Below are 15,647 nucleotides of genomic sequence, written 5' to 3' on the forward strand. Positions count from 1 at the left end.
AGTGTCTTTGGCTGGAAAGACGTGGGGATGGGGGGGATGCTTCTTCCTCCTCAGAGTCCACGGGTCTCAAACCTACCTGTGTCACATTCTTTCCCACTGCTCATTGATTCAATTCCACCCTGATTGCATCAAAGCCCTCACATACTCTTCATGCCCCCATTCTTAACCCACTCACAAGTAGGCTACCCTCAGAGACATCTGTGTTACACAATAGCATAAATAAGTATTCACTGAGGGTTTCCTACTACCTCGCTAATTGGCTTCTGGATACATTCTGCTAAGCACCACCTGGTCTATCTACTCAAATAGGGTGACTGTTACAAGCCATTTGAGTTTACCACACAGTAAAAAAAAAAAATCACTCTACAGCAATGTTCCTATGCATTCACATACCTATTAAATACTTCAGTCAGTAACCTGGCAATGAACTATGCTCAATAGCACTTAATAAGAAGCTGAACTCTTGGTGGGCCGCGGAAAACACTTTCACCCTGAACTTCACTGAATGTGTCTTTCAGAGAAAACCTGAGTAGAAAAGTTGAGTAGAGTAAAGCTCTAGGCTACACCTGAATAGAGCCTTTCTCTCCCTGGTTATATAACTGTCTGATCAATAGACCTATCTAGATTTACTGTGACTGCAAAGCGTAATTCAGCCTATTGTACAGCTGAGCCTGTTAGCTCCAGTATTGATTAAAGCCTTTCATCAGATAAATAATTTCCAGTGAAACGGGACATATTATTGACCAATGAGAAAATATACACAAGTAAAACGAGCAGAAGATGAACAATCCAATATTTGAAGTCCAAATCACAGCCGCTTATTCGACAGTGTCCTTGAGAACTTTGTACAGTACATTTGAACTTTGCAGAAAGTAATCATGAGGATAGGAGGTGGCAGAGGTAGATGAGACACAGAGTTAGAAAATATTTGCTCTGGTGCCGCCTGTGGCCCAAACCAATCTGAGATGCAGGGATCGTAAAGTTCAGCCTCACTGAGGAGCTACAGGTGTGCCTCCAGACCTTTCAGAGCTCCACTGTCTCTTGTTAACCTACACCTGGATGGATCCCCAAGGTATCTGAGGCTAAAATAGTCTGTCTATACTGTGTTGCATTATCCTGAATGTTCAAACTTCACAGGATCCTCCGACAAAATCATGCTTTGTAGAGCAAAATGGGTTAAGTGGATTCAACAATGGTAATACCTTACAATGATGGGGTGCAAAGAACTGAACTAAATAGTGTGCGATAATGACATACAGGTGTGTGAACAGTTTATCCGAATTCAGGTGATTTCTGGAGAGTGAGCTGCGTTCAGGGGATCTATGTGTTTGAGAGTGTGAGCTGGAAAGTGGGCTGGAAAGTGAGCTGCGTTCAGGGGATCTACGTGTTTGAGAGTGTGAGTTGGAAGCAGATGTACAGTAATCAACTGACACCCAGAGATCAAAATTCAGAAGTGATGCCACTGTCAAGTCACTGGCTGAGTATGAATACCCATACTTGCGTCCTAAATAGTAGGCCGTTTGAGTATGCGAAAACAAAACATTTTATAGTATGTGAATTCTCTCAATTTCAAGTATGCTTTAAATTTATACACAGCCACAATGCATTGGAATAGGGGGGCAGCGAGTTTAGATAGCTAGATCTCTTTAAGTAAGAAACAAAACATCATGTAAGATGGCGAATAGCAAAGCTTCTGCGGTGGTGTTCAATGTAAGTAGCTAGTTTTTGTTCTCCTTAAATGATTACGACTATTTCATTGTAACGTTATCTTTGAAAACAGGTCTGCTGCGCCTTAAGCTAGCTAACATAAACTCACCCCATTCCGGACAAATGTGCGCAACCGCGACATTCAAACGAGGCTACAAAACTAATGGGACTGTAGCGACTGTGTTGACTTCAAAATCTGGGGTGTGAACTACTTTTCTATTCAAGCGTTGATCGACATGGTAATAGCTCTATAGTATTGGAGAAAAGTTGAAAAAAACGGACCCTCCGTTACATCGTGATATGTCATGCCGTAACGTACAGCACGCATAAAGCAACTATTTCTGTCTTACAATCTCTCTCCACCAGTTGTAGCACTTCTCTCATCATTTAAAAACAAGAAATGGACAGTGACGGGGGTAGTCATTTTTTGTGTCATCACTGTAAGCATCATGACTTTCAAAGCCGCTGTTTACTTCTGAAGATCACTTTAGCAACGCCCTAACCCGATTCAAATTCGACACAAACCTTCAAATAGGTATGTAATGACTGTCACGCCCTGGCCATAGAGAGGGTTTTTGTTCTCTATTTTGGTTAGGCCAGGGTGTGACTAGGGTGGGCATTCTATGTGCCCTTTTCTATGTTTTGTGTATTTCTTTGTTTTGGCTGGGTATGGTTCTCAATCAGGGACAGCTGTCTATTGTTGTCTCTGATTGGGAACCATACTTAGGTAGCCTTTTCCCACAGGGTTTTTGTGGGTAGTTAATTTCTGTTTAGTGTTTTGCACCTTACGGAACAGTTTCAGTTATTCTCTTTGTTATTTTTGTTTCGGGGTTCTGTTTATTAAAGAAAGCATGAACACTTACCACGCTGCGTTTTGGTCCGATGATTCTTCCTCCTCAGACAACGAAGACTGTTACAATGACACATTATATAAACTCTTTATAGTGTTTTATTTACATTTTAGAGGCGATAAGGTGATAAGTTGGACAGATCAAGTGAAAAAAAGCAGTTTTCCCACACATCTCCTCTCCTTCTCACTATCACGCATTAGTTTCGCTTCCACACCCGCCATTTTTAAAAAGACCCGAAGGAGCTCATTGCCTTCTTGAATCATGCAGAAACAGGCAGCGTGGAGGTCATGTCATTAATGTTGTTGGAAAGGGGAGAAATTGTGCTTTACAATGGTATTGACATTACAGTTGACCTGGAAGTATTACGTTTTTGGGGCGCTAAAATAAGGTCAATTGTACGGACCAAGGCGATGTACAAAAGTGAGTGAGTTTACGTCACATGCTTTAGTTTAGTAGAACTAGAAGTTAGAACTGTTTCAACATTAACGTTAGCTACAGGGTTACTTGCTTGCGATGACTTCATATTTAACATTAACTTAGTTAACTAGCTAGTTAACTACTTGTTGTCAATACCAGGGTTTGTTTTCAAACTGTTATAAGGTCTGATGACAATACTAAGCATTTCATTCAGTGGTGAACACAGCAAGAGAAATGCAGCAAAAAAAGGTTTTGAGTAAGTCATGTGGACATAGTTAGCTCTCTTGCCACTGCACGATGCGCTGCCTCTACCTATAGCTAACGTTCCTATTTTTCACAGCGGTGCTGGTCCCAACACTTCTCTTTTCTTCTAGGTCTCCTGATTTGTCACGTCGATTTATCTGTGTTGAACTGATTCTAATATTCATGCTATGCAATATTAGTTTCTACCTGAACGGTTACACCCTGAATGGGTCTAGCTAGTTTCATTGAACGTTAGTTGTTATGGTGAAAGTAATGGGAAGCTGCACTCATTACGGTTTCACCTTGGCACTCCAATTTGATTAAGTATGTGGAAGTCGAGCTATCTACAGAAAGTTCATACAACTCTACTTTGCCCATGTTTTGGTTAATGTTGTACTTCATCTTATGTTTTTTCAGGATCTATGTGAAGGACTGTGAGCTGAAGGGGCAGCTGTCACCTGCATGGGTGAAAATGAAGTAGGAGAGGGCTACTCTGGGAACCAGCCTGAGTTCACAATGTATGGCACCCACTTGGGTGATGCCTCAGCAGCTCTGGGCAGCAGAGTAGTAGCCAGTCGTACTCATTAAGTAGCCAGTCGTCCTCCTCTGCCTCAGGACTGCATTCCTCTACTGCATCTCTAATTTCTCTCAAGCTTCAGGTGACTCTTCAGTTGATACATACGTAGGCCTATGGTACACTCAAGTTTACTCCATATACGCTGTTCCAAATGCTAGCTACTTAGCTAACGTTAGCCCGAATCAACAACACGAAAGGTCACTGGGTGGGGCTACTGACGATCCTTTCCAGTTCATATGAAGCTAAAACTGATGGTGCATTAAAGACAACAGGGAACTCGTCGGAAAAAACGTCCTCCAACTCTTTTACAAGTCAAAAACTTGGGCATCATCCTGGAGCTCCGACTTCTCTGACCTGAAGATCATCGACGCCACGGGTTTTTCCAGTCCGAGCTCGTTTTGTTTCTGAATTCTCAGTTGCCTTGAATGCACCAAAAGTAGTATGTTTTGGCCATGGCATACTGCATACTTTTTACTAAACAGTAGTATGATTAGTAGACAGTATGCAGTTTAAGTAAGTAGTAGGCAAGCCAGATTTAGGCTACTGTCTGTCACTGTGCTACATTTTGATCTGAGACTATGATCCCTCTCTCAGACCTTCAGTGTCAGCCAACAGATGCTGACATTAGTGTTGTTGACTCAATACTAAATAGACCACCTACGTAGTTTAATACAAACCACAACCTGGTCTCCCAGTTGTTTTGACACATATAATGTGAGAATCCCTGTGGAGAGACACATGCTGACTCATTGCTCCAATGCATCCCTCTTTTAACTCTCATCTCTCTTCCAACCCACTGAAGTGATGCATGAATGAAGCTTGGACTCTCAATTATGACTAAAGTCTCTAGACACCAGGTTTACCAGCACCTAACCACCCCACGCTAGCAGCATCCATCCCACACAGTCACATTCTTTTCTTCCAACATCAGACGTGGGCACCGGATCTCTATGACAAATCCACAAAGCTTGCATGTTGTCTGGGAGGGGGGGGGATGTCTCTGAATCCATACAGCACTAATGGTGCATTTCCATACAGGATTTACCCCTGTGTTTTACCCAAAAGGATCAGACTTTTCTGTTTCCATCTAGGCGGCCCGTTACACTGGTCCATGGCCCCGGCGGACCTGCTCTCACTTGGGGCCAAAGCCAGGCCACTGGTACTTTGCAGCTCTCATTTACATAATAATGGTTGTGAACTTTAACACCTTCTCACAAAGCAACTGTTTTCATTATCCCGAGGTTGTGGATTCTGCTCTTCACAAGTCCTCACCGTCAGCCCTAACTATGAAACACAATTTCCTTTGTATAAAACGGCCTAGTTTGGAACCACAGTGTGTCACAATGAGATAATTAAGGTTGGGTTTGGATTACAATTATGTCAACAAATCATGCCCCTTTTGTCAAGCTCCACAGGCAAATTGCCCATCCGCCCACTTCACTTCCCTTCATTGAATGGTGATTCATCGCCCCCCAACGCGTTCAAAGGATCACAGGCCCTATACGGATTGACCATACCTCCACAGCCAAAGTTCTATGGTTTGCATGGAGTTTGTCGGTCCCCAAGTCTGCACCGGTAACGGTAGCTTGGTGTGCAACGACCGGTGGTGGGGAGTATAACCAGAGATACTGGAATATAATGACCTCTGGTATAACTTAACGAATGACGTTTGATAACATTATTGCTGGTTACGTAGCTATCTTTTGATAAAACAAGGCAGGCTAGCTAACGTTTTCACTTTCGTTAGCGTCGCTAGTTAACTAAAAACTAAATAATGGATGAAGCTGTGGTGGTAGCTAACTTATGTCAGAGTCTGACTAATATAGTGAACTAGGAGCAACAAACTGTAATGGCGGCACCGGCCTGAATCTAATCCAATCTGGAGCTACAGTCAGTCTACATCTGTAAAGCATATAATTAGGGTTTCCACAAAGTCAAAATTGACTGTAGTAAAAATGAATGAAAACAAACTTTTTGGTCTTAATTTAAGGTTTGGCATAAGGTTATATGTGTGGTTAGGGTTATGTTTTAAATCACATTTTACGAAGAGACGTTTTAGAAATAGGCAGCCTTTATGACTTTGTGGCTGTGGTAACTAATGAGGACCTAGAATTAGCTTGACCAGAGTTACTGCAGTGATGACACAGACGGCTTCATCAACAACGATAATAAATGTTATGTGAAAAGTTTGATAAACCAGTAGGTTAATTATCCAGCCAAGCAGATACAAGTAGTAGAGTAATTTTGGTTGTAAAATGCATTTATAACAAAATGTAATTTACCACTTGGTTGTCTATTGTACCACCCTGTCACAGGCCCTCCCAGTCAACACCATGAGATGAGGAAGTACATTGTTTATGAGGATTGCCTGCTGCAGTTGTTCGAGATGTCCAGTTTGCAGCCGAACATGCAACTTAGAGAAGACCAGCAAGGGGACCCTAAGCATCATGCAGACATACCCTCGTTGTGAGAATTCCTATACAGTTGAAGTCAGAACACTTAGGTTGGAGTCATTAAAACTCATTTTTCAACCACTCCACAAATTTCTTGTAACAAACTATGGTTTTGGCAAGTCAGTTAGGACATCTACTTTGTGCATGACACAAGTAATTTTTCCAACAATTGTTTACAGACAAATTATTTCACTTATAATTCACTGTATCAGAGGTCCCCTGTGGCTCAGTTGGTAGAACATGGTGTTTGCAACGCCAGGGTTGTGGGTTCGATTCCCACGGGGGGCCAGTACAAAAAAAAATGCATGAAATTAAATGTATGAAATGTATGCATTCACTACTGTAAGTCGCTCTGGATAAGAGCGTCTGCTAAATGACTAAAATGTAATGTAAAATGTATCACAATTCCAGTGGGTCAGAAGTTCACATACACTAAGTTGACTGCGCCTTTAAAAAGCTTGGAGAATTCCAGAAAATGATGTCATGGCTTTAGAAGCTTCTGAATGGCTAATTGACATCATTTGAGTCAATTGGAGGCATACCTGTGGATGTATTTCAAGACCTATCTTCAAACTCAGTGCCTCTTTGCTTGACATTATGGGAAAATCAAAAGAAATCAGCCAAGACCTCTGAAAAACAATTGTAGACCTCGACAAGTCTGGTTCATCCTTGGGAGCAATTTCCAAACGCCTGACGGTAACACGTTCATCTGTACAAACAATAGTACGCAAGTATAAACACCATGGGACCACACAGTCGCCATATCGCTCAGGAAGGAGACGCGTTCTGTCTACTAGAGATGAACGTACTTTGGTGCGAAAAGTGCAACTCAATCCCAGAACAACAGCAAAGGACCTTGTGAAGATGCTGGAGGAAACGGTACAAAAGTATCTATATCCACAGTAAAATGAGTCCTATATCGACATAACCTGAAAAGCCTGCTCAGCAAGGAAGAAGCCACTGCTCCAAAACCACCATAAAAAAAAACAGACGACTACGGTTTGCAACTGCACATGGGGACAAAGATGGTACTTTTTGGAGAAATGTCCTCTGGTCTGATGAAACAAAAATAGAACAGTTTGGCCATAATGACCATCGTTATGTTTGGAGGAAAAAGGGGGAGGCTTGCAAGCCAAAGAACACCATCCCAACCGTGAAGCACAGGGTGGCAGCATTATGTTGTGGGTGTGCTTTGCTGCAGGAAGGACTGGTGCACTTCACAAAATAGCTGGCATCATGAGGTAGGAAAATTATGTGGATATATTAAAGCAACATCTCAAGACATCAGTCAGGAAGTTAAAGCTTGGTCGCAAATGGGTCTTCCAAATGGACAATGACCCCAAGCATACTTCCAAAGTTCTGGCAAAATGGCTTAAGGACAACAAAGCCAAGGTATTGGAGTGGCCATCACAAAGCCCTGACCTCAATCCTATAGAAAAGTTGTGGGCAGAACTGAAAAAGTGTGTGCGAGCAAGGAGGCCTACAAACCTGACTCAGTTACACCAGCTGTCAGGAGGAATGGGCCAAAATTCCCCAAACTTATTGTGGAAAGCTTGTGGAAGGCTACCCAAAACGTTTGACCCAGGTTAAACAATTTAAAGGCAATGCTACCAAATTCGAAGAAAGTGTATGTAAACTTCTGACCCACTGGGAATGTGATGAAAGAAATAAAAGCTGAAATAAAGCATTCTCTCTACTATTATTCTAACATTTCAAAATAAAATTAAGTGAAATAAAATAATTCTTAACATAAAGTGGTGATCCTAACTGACCTAAGACAGATTTTTTTACTAGGATTAAATGTTAGGAATTGTGAAAAACGGAGTTTAAATGTATTTGGCTAAGGTGTACGTAAACTTCCAACTTCAACTGTATATGGAACAGGGAGGACACTTGAAACAGGTTGGTGACATTTGACTTGGTCAAAACAGTTTTGAGTTTTGTCCCAATTTACCTTCATAACCTAGATGGTGGAACCAGCCTGATTGCTGCATATACCATTTTATTTCACTTCACATACCATGATATCTGAAGTGGAATAGAAAGCAGCGAGAATGAAGTTATCAGATTGTTTCCACCATACTAATCATAACCACCATTTGATAACGTAATCAGTGCTCTGTGTGTGACCAACCAGTATGTTTGATGAGGGGCCAGAAGCTGATCTACGCTGCCATGCCCATCAATAGGGCTCTGGCAAAGACCTTACCTCCAGCCTCACTTCTTGCCTGCTCACTAATGGTCGTTGATAGAGAGGCCAGAATTAGGTAGATTTAGTCTGACTGGTTCAAACTTCAACATAGTATATATTTGTTTGTCAAATATCACCTATCCTAACTGCCATTGGTAATAGAACAGTGACTGTGTATGTATTCACAGGTGTATCTATGGAGCCAGCACTTGGAGACTTGAAAGATGATGTGATGGAGTCCTGACCGACAGACAGGCTTGATTCTGGCGTCTATGAATGGAGAGAGACCTGGCACTCAACACATCAACAACATGGGACTGAAGGTGCTTACTAATAATACAGTACAGCAGAAATGTCCAGTATTTGCAACACCCTTTTCATTCTATGTGTCACTGATGAACTCCTCCTCAACTCTGGCTATTTCTACAGATGGAGAGGACTGTAGTTGCTTTTGCCAGACGCCAGCCTCGTCATTTGATAGGGAGAGCATAATCGGGTAGGTTTTATCTGACCTGTTCAAACTTCAACATAGTACCAGTTTGTGTCAGATATCACCTAACTGCCATTGGTAATAGAACAGTGACTATATGTGTATGTGTACACAGAAACATGTATGGAGCCAGCACACGGAGGATGAAGTCCAGACTGACATGCAGGCTTGATACTGATGTCTCTAAAATGGAGAGAGACCTGGCACTCTGCATAAACATTTAACTAGACACAACTTTTACTTGTAATGTCTTTTTTTTATTATTATTGAATGGTATCAGTCAATATGGGGAGGGAGAAAGTCTGCACCAGGATCAGGAACTGCTGTTGTACAGTGACTTCAGAAAGTATTCACACCCCTTGACTTTTTCGCACATTTTTGTTGTGTTACAGCCTGAATTTCAAATACATTAAATGTATATGTTTTTGTCACTGGCCTATACACAATACCCCATCAGGTCAAAGTGGAATTGTGTTATTCAACATTTTTACATATAAATGAAAAGCTGAAATGTCTTGAGTCAATAATAAACATGGACTCACTCTGTGTGCAATAATAAGTGTTTTAACATGATTTTTGAATGAATACCTCATCTCCGTACACCACACATACAATTATCTGTAAGGTCCCTCAGTCGAGCAGTGAATTTCAAACACAGATTCAACCACAAAGACCAGGGAGGTTTTCCAATGCCTCGCAAAGAAGGGCACCTATTGGTAGATGGGCAAAAATAAAATAAAAAGCAGACATTGAATATCCCTTTGAGCATGGTGAAGTTATTAATTACATTTTGGATGGTGTATCAATACACCCAGTCACTACAAAGATACGGGAGTTTTTCCTAACTCAGTTGCCAGAGATGAAGAAAATCGCTCAGGGATTTAACCATGAGTTTAATGGCTGGGATAGGAGAAAACTGAGGATGGATAAACAAAATTGTAAGTTACTCCACAATACTAACCTAATTGACAGAGTGAAAAGAAGGAAGCCTGTACAGAAACAAGGCACTAAAGTAATACTGCAAAAAATGTGGCAAAGCAATTCACTTTTTGTCCCGAATACAACGTGTTAAGCTTGGGGCAAATCCAATACAACACATTACTGAGTACCACTCTCCATATTTTCAAGCATAGTGGTGGCTGTATCATGTTATGGGTATGCTTGTAATCGTTAAGGACTGGTGAGTTTTTCAGGATAAAAAAGAATGTCACCCCTGGTATAAACCATTGACAAAAAATTCCAATTAAATCCATTTTAATCCCACTTTGTAACACAACAACATGTGGAAAAAGTCAAGGGATGTGAAGACTTTCTAGAGCAGGGGTACTCAACTCTTACCCGTTTTACCTGATAATTAATTGCACACACACCTGGTGTCCCAGGTCTAAACCAGTCCCTGATTAGAGGGAAACACTGAAAAAATGCAGTGGATCTGGCTTCGAGGTCCAGAGTTGAGTTTGAGGGTTCTAGAGGCACTGTGTACGAGACACCACACAGGAAGGTATGACCACTCTGACATGTTTGCCAAGGAAGCCCCATTACCACCAGACAAAATGCCGATAGGCACCGTATCTGTCGGCTGGGAATGACAATGAAAGGTGCACATTGTTACACACTGTATGGACCTCGCTTTGTGCATGGTGGCATTGTCATGCTCAACCAGGAAAGGGCCTTTCCCAAACTGTTGCCACAAAGTTGGAAGCACAGAATCGTTTAGAATGTCAATGTATGCTGTAGCATTAAGATTTCCCTTCACTAGAACTAAGGGACCTAGCCCAAACCATAGAAAAACAGCCTCAGACCATTATTCCTCTTCCACCAAGCTTTACAGTTGGCACTATTCATTGGGGCAGGTAGTGTGCTTCTGGCATCCGCCAAACCCAGATTTGTTAGTCGGCCTGCCAGATGGTGAAGCGTGATTCATCACTCCAAAGAAGGTGTTTCCACTGCTCCAGAGTTCAACGGCAGCGAGCTTTACACCATTCCAGCTGACACTTGGCATTGCGCATGGTGATCTTATTCTTGTGTGTGGCTGCACGGCGCTGGAAACCCTTCATGAAGCTCCCGACAAACAGCAGTGAGTGTTGCAACCGAGGACAGATGATTTATACGAGCTACACGCTTCAGCACTTGGCGGTCCAGTTCTGTGAACTTGTACGGCCTACCACTTCACGGCTGAGCCGTTGTTGCTCCTAGATGTTTCCACTTTACAATATCAGCACTTACAGTTGACCGGAGCAGCTCTAGCAGGGCAGAAATTTGACTTGTTGGAAAGGTGGCATCCTATGACGGTGCCACGTTGAAAGTCACTGAACGCTTCAGTAAGGACCTACTACTGCCAATGTTTGTCTATGGAAATTGCATGGCTGTGTGCTCGATTTTTACACCTGTCAGCAACAGGTGTGACTGAAATAGCCCGAATCCACTAATTTGAAGGGGTGTCCATATACTTTTGTATATATAGTGTATTAGCAGAACACTGCTCCTATGGTATTATGTAAAGGGTTGTTTTTTTCTACATAGACCAGTTACTACATTTGAAAGTTATCAAAACACTCAGTTTAGAATATGTACACTGAACAAAAATATAAACTCAACATGTAAAGTGTTGGTCAAATGTTTCCTGAGTTGAAATAAAAGATTACAGAAATGTTCCATATCAACAAGAAGCTTATTAGTGAGCATTTCTCATTTGCCAAGATAATCCATCTATCTGACAGGTGTGGCACTCAAGAAGCTGACTCCAACGGAGTCCGGCTTCCTCATCTGCGGCATCATCTGAGACCAGTCACCCGGACAGCTGATGAAACTGTGGGTTTGCATAACCGAAGAATTTCTGTCAGAAATCGCCAACTGTGTGCTCATCGTCCTCACCAGGGTCTTGCTCTGACTGCAGTTCAGCGTCTTAACTGACTTCAGTGGACAAATGCTCACCTTCGATGGCCACTAGCATGCTGGAGAAGTGGATGAATCCCGGTTTCAACTGTACCGGTCAGATGGCGGTGTGTGGGCCAGTGGTTTGCTGATGTCAACGTTGTAAACAGATTGCCCCATGGTGGCGGTTGGGTTATGGTATGGACAGGCATTAGCTACGGACAACGAACACAATTGCATTTTATCGATGGCAAATTGAATGCACAGAAATACTGTGATGAGATCCTGAGGCCCATTTTTGTGTCATTCATCCGCCGCCATCACCTCATGTTTCAGCATGATAATGCACGGCCCCATGTCGCAAGGATCTGTACACAAATCCTGAAAGCTGAAAATGCCCCAGTTCTTCCATGGCCTGCATACTCACCAGACATGTCACAGAGCATGTTTGTGATGCTCTGGATCAACGTGCATGACAGCGTGTTCCAGTTCCCGCCAATATCCAGCAACTTTGTACAGCCATTGAAGAGGAGTAGGACAACATTCCACAGGCCACAATCAACAGCCTGATCAACTCTATGCGAAGGAGATGTGCGTGCTGCATGAGACAAATGGTGGTCAGGTCACACCAGATAATGACTGATTTTATGATCCATGTTGCATTTATATTTTTGTTCAGTGTACATAAATTCAGTAATTGCATTCTTCTCATATTACTCTGTAGGCTACTGACCTATGCAAAACTTCTTCCAGCATCTCACCATCCATCTGTCTGTAGTTATTGAACTCAACCCGCAGGAAGGTAAAGGTTGCGGAACTGGTGGCAGTGAAGTCAGACGCAGGAGAGCAGAAATAGGTAATAGCCGGAGCAGTTTAATAACAAAACCCACGGCAATACAAAAATAACCTACATGGGTACAAAACCCGACGCACACCAGTAACATAGAGTACAAGCCCTGACAAACAAACAATTCCAGACAAGGACATGGGGGAGCAGAGGGTTAAATACACAACACTTAATGAGGGAAATGGAAACCATGTGTGTAAGAAAACAAGACAAAACAAATGGAAAATGAAAAGTGGATCAACGATGGCTAGAAGACCGGTGATGCCGACTGCCGAACACCGCCCGAACAAGGAGAGGAAACGACTTCGGTGGAAGTCGTGACAAGGAGGTTTGTTTGTTGTGATTGAGTGGGGGGGAAACGGCTCCGGGCAAGGTTCTGACAGATGGGTGTGTCTTGGTGGTGGCAAGGATACACCCAAGAAACACCCACATCAAACTAAACCCCCAAGCCAACTTACTTTTGTCTTCGTATTTATTTATTGCTTATTTTATTAGGTAAGATGACTGAGAACACATTCTTATTTATAGCAACGACCTGGGAATAGTTACAGGGGAGGGGGGGGGGGGGGGGGTGAATGAGCCAATTTGAAGCTGGGGATGATTAGGTGGCCATGATGGTTTAAATGGGAATTTAGCAAGGACACCAGGGTTAACACCCCTACTCTTATGATAAGTGCAATGGGATCTTTAGTGACCACAGAGAGTCAGGACACCCGTTTAACATCCTATCCGAAGGACGGCACCCTACATGATTTCATTTGTGTTATTCCATAGTTTTGATGTCTTCACAATTATTCTACAATGTATAAAATACAAACAAATAAAGAAAAACCCTGGAATGAGTAGGTGCGTCCAAACTTTTGACTGGTACTGTGTGTGCATATATAAACTCAGCAAAAAAAGAAACGTCCTCTCACTGTCAACTGCATTTATTTTCAGCAAACTTAACGTGTAAATATTTGCCTGAACATAACAAGATTCAACAACTGAGACATAAACTGAACAAGTTCCACAGACATGTGACTAACATAAATTGAATAATGTGTCCCTGAAAAAAAGGGGGGTCAAAATCAAAAGTAACAGTCAATGCAGCTGGTGGCCACACCAGATACTAAGTACTGCAGTGCATCTCCTCCTCGTGGACTGCACCAGATTTGCCAGTTCTTGCTGTGAGACGTTACCCCACTCTTCCACCAAGGCACTTGCAAGTTCCCAGACATTTCTGGGGGTAATGGCCCTAGCCCTCACCCTCCGATCCAACAGGTCCCAGACGTGCTCAACGGGATTGAGATCCGGGCTCTTCGCTGGCCATGGCAGAACACTGACATTCCTGTCTTGCAGGAAATCACGCACAGAATGAGCAGTATGGCTGGTGGCATTGTCATGCTGGAGGGTCATGTCAGGATGAGCCTGTAGGAAGGGTACCACATGAGGGAGGAGGATGTCTGCCCTGTAACGCACAGCCTTGAGATTGCCTGCAATGACAACAAGCTCAGTCCGATGATGCTGTGACACACCGCCACAGACCATGACGGACCCTCCACCTCCAAAACCGCGACTCGCCAGTGAAGAGCACTTTTTGCCAGTCCTGTCTGGTCCAGCAACGGTGGGTTTGTGCCCATAGGTGACGTTGTTGCCGGGGATGTCTGGTGAGGACCTGCCTTACAACAGGCCTACAAGCCCTCAGTCCAGCCTCTCTCAGCCTATTGCGGACAGTCTGAGCACTGATGGAGGGATTGTGCGTTCCTGGTGTAACTCGGGCAGTTGTTGTTGCCATCCTGTACCTGTCCCGCAGGTGTGATGTTCGGATGTACCGACCCTGTGCAGGTGTTGTTACACGTGGTCTGCCACTGCGAGGATGATCAGCTGTCCGTCCTGTCTCCCTGTAGCGCTGTCTTAGGCGTCTCACAGTACAGACATTGCAATTTATTGCCCTGGCCACATCTGCAGTCCTCACGCGTGCCTAAAGCACATTCACGCAGAAGAGCAGGGACCCTGGGCATCTTTCTTTTGGTGTTTTTCAGAGTCAGTAGAAAGGCCTCTTTAATGTCCTAAGTTTACATAACTGTGACCTTAATTGTCTCCCGTCTGTAAGCTGTTAGTGTCTTAACGACCGTTCCACAGGTGCATGTTCATTAATTGTTTATGGTTCATTGAACAAGCATGGAAACAGTGTTTAAACCCTTTACAATTAAGATCTGTGAAGTTATTTGGATTTTTACGAATTATCTTTGAAAGACAAGGTCCTGAAAAAGGGACGTTTCTTTTCTCGCTGAGTTTATATTGTCACGCTCTGACCATAGAGAGCCTTTTATTCTCTATGTTGGTTAGGTCAGGGTGTGACTAGGGTGGGTTATCTAGGTTGTTTTATGTCTATGTTGGCCTGGTATGGTTCCCAATCAGAGGCAGCTGTTTATCGTTGTCTCTGATTGGGGATCATATTGAGGCAGCCATTTCCCCACTGGTTTTTGTGGGATCTTGTTTTGAGTTAGTGCATGTGCACCTCTGTTACGGATCGTTGTTTGTTTCCTTTTGTTTTTTGGAAATTTCACCTAAATAAAGATGTGGAACTTAGAGCACGCTGCGCCTTGGTCCGTCTCTCCACACAACCGTGACATATATATATTATTTTCTCTTTTGGGGGGCCGACAGCGTTTCTTGAGGAGCAAGGCCAAATCAGCAGGTGCAGTTCCTCTTTAATGTCTACATTCATTTGTGTGACACTTATTCTATTACAGACACCTTAATGCATACTTTCAAATGATATTATGTGAGCTAAACATAAAACTAACAAATAAAAAAATATATAACTAATGTATCATTTTTAGTTATTACTGATGTTACTGTCCCCACTACAACAACAAAAATCCTAAATACATTGAATTTTGTCCTTGAAACATTTCAATGAAATCCTGTAGAATTCCATTCATTCCTATGGAGGACTGCTCCTACTGAGGCGTGCCAATTTGGCCGACTGGTGGCTTCAAAGCCTCTCAA

The 15,647-nt window shown here is 42.9% G+C and overlaps 1 protein-coding gene and 1 long non-coding RNA gene across 6 annotated transcripts in view; one reads left to right on the forward strand and one right to left on the reverse strand.

Annotated features, from left to right (window-relative positions):
* LOC115193349 (protein FAM184A) overlaps nt 1-15,647 on the reverse strand; it is a 167,310-nt gene that overhangs the window by 110,433 nt on the left and 41,230 nt on the right. The gene's annotated exons all lie outside the window — the stretch shown is intronic.
* Nucleotides 8,270-9,163, forward strand: LOC115193398 (uncharacterized). Its single transcript, XR_003878154.1, has 4 exons — nt 8,270-8,515; nt 8,628-8,762; nt 8,869-8,935; nt 9,045-9,163. It is a non-coding gene; the product is annotated as an uncharacterized LOC115193398 (long non-coding RNA).

This window comes from Salmo trutta, chromosome 1 (assembly GCF_901001165.1).
Source record: "Salmo trutta chromosome 1, fSalTru1.1, whole genome shotgun sequence".
Taxonomy (NCBI): domain Eukaryota; kingdom Metazoa; phylum Chordata; class Actinopteri; order Salmoniformes; family Salmonidae; genus Salmo; species Salmo trutta.